Raw genomic sequence first — 5,244 nt, 5'->3', positions numbered from 1 at the left:
GGCGTTGGTTTCAGCTTGTGCTCCGCGAGGATGTCAGCACAGCAGGGTCCTCCGCAGGGCTTTTCAGTGGATGCCGTTTCAGGAGGAGATCACCAGGCCTTTCTTCCGGGGCACTTCTGTGTAGACTTGACCCTCCGACTTTTTGGTTAGTGGGGGAGTGCATTAACCCTTTGTGCCATCCACCGACTCCTTACAAGACGCAGCAAGGCTAGCTTGTGACATGCCAGCACACCCTAAACACGGAAACATCCCTCCCCCATTACCCCTGGCTCATAGCCCTGGGGCTGTCTGCTGGGTCTCGGTCCTCCCCTGGGCCCCCTCTTATTCAGGAGCATAAATGCCAGCCAGTAGCTGTGTCCTTGTGAATGCCAGGGGTGGTATCTGTGTGACAGCGCCAGCCAGGGAGCGTGGTGCCCCTGAGGCCCTCTCCTGCCACATTAGCTTGGACGTGCTGTCACCAGGCAGATGGCAGGGCCTGGGCTGTGCCCTCATGGTCTGAAGCCAGGGCTCCCAGATGCGTTGCCCAAGTGAGAGAGAGTCATGCTTCGTGTTTTTCTGCCGCGCCAATGTCTTCAGCGCCTCTCAAGGACAAGCTTACCTACTAACCAGTGTTTCTCAAACACGCCGCCCAACTTTATGTAACCTTTAGAGACCCACAGAGACTCTGGCCAATTAGGTGACTCCCAATATCTAATTTTTCTTTGTGGCTGCTCAACCTTACTGATGTTTCTGTGGCTTGTGTAGAATGGATGCACACTGAATTTATGAGCTGAATCCAAAGCTTTCAGAAACACGACAAAAACAAACAAACACAAACCCCACTGCCGTTCGGTCAATTCCAACTCACAGTGACTCCACACGGGATCTCCAGGGCTGTAAATCATTACGAGACACACAGCCTCATCTTTCTCCCTCAGAGTAGGGGGCACATTTGAACTGCTGACCTGTGGTTAGCTGGCGACTGTTTCCTCAACAGCACCGCCCGGATCCTTAGAAACCTCACCTGGTGCCAGGGTTCCAGGCAGCTTGGCGTAAACGAGTTACAGACACCTGAATGACAAATGGGGTGTCTCTACTCAGTCGCTGTTTCTTATGCCCCCACCTGGTCGAGGACTTGGTCTGTGGGACCTGAAAGAGAAGAATGAGCCCCCCTTGGTCAGGGTCTTGGCTTCCCTCTCCCCGAGGACATTCCTTATACATTGGTGAGTATACTGGGGCTTGGAGTCAAGCCAACGCGAGTCCAACTCCCCACCCAGCCCCTGGGCAGCCAAGACCTCACACAAGTCACGGAACCGCTTTCTTCTGGAAGGTGGGGAGACTAACGCCTGCTTCTCGGAGATGCTCTGGTCTGTAAGGCACGGCACACCCACGGCCGATGCGTGCTCTCATCAGAGTCTGTTCATTCATACTTTAGGGTCTCCCTCTCTTGGCCCCACAGTCTCTGAGCCTGTTAAATCCGGTGACAGCTTCCTACAGCCATCACTAGCAGCCTTCCGTCCTAGTGAACAAAACGCGGCCCCAATCCATTGTCTGTGCTTGCATTTGCGTGGGACGCGTGCCATCCACTTCACGGAGCACTTCCACGTCTCCCGGTCCCGCTCCTGCCCCGTCCCTGAGGTGAAAATCCACGTCGAAGAATAAGATCTAGCTATGGCGCCCATCAACCGGCGTCCATGCGTGTGTGTCAGGGCCGGCAGACAGACGTGTGGGGAACATGGGAGATGTGTGTGGGTGGTGGCTGCAGCTGCCCTTGAGTTGACTGTGACCTGTGGCGACCTTGTAGCCAAAGAACAAAGTGTGCCATCTCGGCAGGCTTGAGCCCACCGTGTGCCGACCACGTCAGTCCCCGCCCTGAGGGTCCCACTTGTCTCCACTGACCCTCCTCTTGCCCAGGCAGGGTCTCGTTTTCTAAGGGCTGGTCTTCCCTGATCATGCTCACATGGCAGCACGCGCCAGGCCTGCCCTCCTTCTGCGGGCGGGCCTCCAGGCTGCCTTTCTTCTAAGACGGATCGGTTTCTTCTTCTGGCAGCCCACGGTACATTCAGTATTCGTCACCCAACACGGTCTCTGACATCAATTCTTCTGCTGTCTTCTTTACAAAGACAACAAGCAGTGGCAGAAATACATGTAATCAAACGCTTGCCATTTCACTCAGTCTTCCACATCCGATTCCGTGACATTAATTGCACTCATCATGTTGTGCAGCAGCTGCTTGTCCACACGTATCTGGAGCTGTGAGTGAGTCGTCCTTGGAGCGCTGCGGCCTGCGCTGTGCGTGCATCTCCTGTGTGCGCTCCAGACTGCCGGTCGCTGTTGGCTTTTTCCAGCAGGGGTCTGTGGTGCTGGGCGGCAGGTTTCCTGAAAATGCCTGAGAAGCCTGATGTCGCCTCGGTGAATGGTTCTTGGGACTCATTGGGAAGGGCCACCGTAGAGTGAAGTGTCAGCGCCTTTCTTGAGGAGCAGCTGCTGCAGAACATCGGCAGAGAGCTTCCAGAAATTCAGACTGGATCCAGAAGAGGCCGTGGCACAGGGCTCTCGTGACTGACGTCGGATGGATCGTGGCTGGAAGCCACGAAGGCCAGAAAGATGTTGACTTGGGTTTTATTGACTATGTAAAGGCATTCGACTGTGTGGATCCTAACAAACTATGGGTGATATCGAAAAGAATGGGAGTTCTGGAACCCTTCATTTCCTCCTGTGGAACCTGTACATGGACCAAGAGGCGGGTGTACGAGCGCTTCCAAGGGACTACTGCCAGGCTCCAAACCAGGAAAGGTGTGTCTCAAAGGTGTGTCCTTTCACCACACTTACTTGAGCTGGGCTGGGCAAATAATTGGAGAAGCTGGGCAGTGCATTAGGAAGGAAGGACCCCTGATTAATATGCAGATGACACAACCTGGCTTGCTGAAAGTGAGGGGGCCTTGAAGATCAAGGCTGATGAAGATCAGTGTGGAGTCCAACTCCGTGTGAAGCAAACCGAACCAAACCCTCACCACGGGACCCGCAGAAAGCACCCTGAGACACGGGGGTCGGGAGAAGCTTTGAAGTGGTCAAGGATTGCCTTTCGTTTGGGTCCCCAGTGAATGTGCATGGAAGCAGCAGTCAAGAAATCAAACGATATATTCCATTGGGACTGTCTGCTGCGGGAGACCTCCTGCAAGTGTTAAAGAGCAAGGGTGAGACTTTGAAGACCAAGGCGGCGGTGATAGTTACATACTTTTGAGTCACCTTAAGGGTAGGGGTGGAGACTAGCCTGTCAATCAGGTCACAGCATGATGGTGCCTCATTGTGGGCATGGCCTCCTCGTAAGGAGTGTCCTGGGAACCTCCACCCGCCCCCCCTTTTCTCTGCCTTCACCTGCCTGCCATACAGCCACACAGAGACCTGTGGGAGTCCCGGAGATGCATCCACCGCCATTGGATCCACAAGACTCTGCACCCACCAGCCTGTGATCTTCCTGAATTCTGCTTCATTGCATGTGGCTGTGTGAGTCCGAAGAGGGATTGATGGGCTACTATCAGACTTATGGACTAGTATTGGACTTATGGACTTGATCTGGACTGGGCTGGAATGTTTGCTTGATATGTGATTACTTCTTGAGATAAAGCTCTCTTTTACACATCTATGAGGGTCCCTGGATTTCTCTAGTCAACCTGGCCTACCGCAGCGGGGCTTCCCTGAGCCATCATCCTTTCCGTCACCTCGTGTGCATGCGAAGGTCGGGCCGTGACTAAGGAAGACTGGGCACCTCTGAGGGAGAAGACAAAGTACTGAGGGCCGCCAGAAGAGCAAACAGCTGTCTCAGAAGAGGCACAGGCAGGAGGCTCCTTCGAAGTGAGGATGGCGGGACTCCATCTCACCTGCTTCGGACATGTTCTCAGGAGGGACCGGGCTCTAGGAAAGGACCAGTGGGGGTCCGAGGAGAAGAGGAGCGCTTTCAAGGAACTGGATGGACACAGTGGCTGCAGCAATCGGCTCAAACACAGCGGCGACTGGGAGGATGGCGCAGGACGGGGCAGTGTTTGTTTCTGCTGTGTGTACGGTCACGATGAGTTGGCGCTGACTCCACGGTAACTGATGACAACAACAACAACACACACACACACACACACACACACACTGCTCACCTTCAGATCCCCTGCCTGCCCTGCCTCTGCTTTGCTAATCAGAGGGTGCCCATTCCCAGGATCCCTTGCCAACTGGATTCTGAGTCGGTTCGGGCAGAAGAGCCGGGGTGGGGTGGGAGGGGAGCATCCCTTCACTTTGGCCTCTGGAGCGCTCTGGCTGCACTTGTGTCTCCTCTTTGGCCTCGCTCCTGAGGGAAGGCCGGATGCTGGGCACTCACGATGCCCCTTCCTCGGCTCTCCCTTCAGTTCGATGGGTGGCCGTGGTTTCTGCTGACGCCCCTCTCTGGGTGGAGTTTTCTCCCTGCTTAGTTTCTCGGGTCCCCTGTCACCTGTTAAATCAATACCCTGTATTAGATGATTTATGTCCCCAAGGTTCTCAACCTTCCTAACCCACGACTCTTTAATACGATTCTTCACGCGGTGGTGACCCCCCAACTATACAATTACTTTGGTTGCTCCTTCATCACTGTCATTTTGCTACTGTTATGAATCTGGTGACCCTGTGAAAAGGTGGTTCAACCCCCAAAGGGGTCGTGACCCACAAGTTGAGAACCGCTGGTCTAGAGTGTTTTCTCCTTTCTCAACTAGATCCTGATGAGCACGTGCACACACACACGTGCCGCGGGCCCTGACACATACCGGGCCCTTCCCACACTCGAGTGCTGTGAAGATCAGCTGTGGTCCTTGGGGGCTGCTGCTCAGAGATGCGCCATTGAGTCTCCACAAACCAGGGTGCCAATCACGCTTCAAAAAATGGTCCTCTCTGGGTGGCACACATGGGTGATGCTGGACCCCAGACAGAAGATGGCAAGTCACCTTCACCCAGGGGTCCCTCAGAGCCAGCCTGCTGACTGGTTTCTGAGCCTCACAGCCTGGAACGCCGTGTGGAGCAGACCGCTGTGGTTCAGATCCCACCGGACGGTAACCACCACCAACAGCACAACTCACAGTCGTTCACGCGGGCAACTTCATCACACCGATGCCCTTCCTAGGACCTGCTGCCACATGTCCCCTTGCCGTGAACAGGAACTACTCGGGGCTTCCCGAACAGTGCTTCCCTCAGCCCGTCTCTTGGAAAAAAGAAAAAAAAATCTGAAGATGTTCAGAACAAAATGGA

The sequence above is a fragment of the Echinops telfairi genome, unplaced genomic scaffold (genome assembly GCF_000313985.2).
Source record: "Echinops telfairi isolate 266 unplaced genomic scaffold, ASM31398v2 ScPeMD7_7424;HRSCAF=8462, whole genome shotgun sequence".
Classification (NCBI taxonomy): Eukaryota; Metazoa; Chordata; class Mammalia; order Afrosoricida; family Tenrecidae; genus Echinops; species Echinops telfairi.
Note: the sequence above shows the minus strand (reverse complement) of the source record.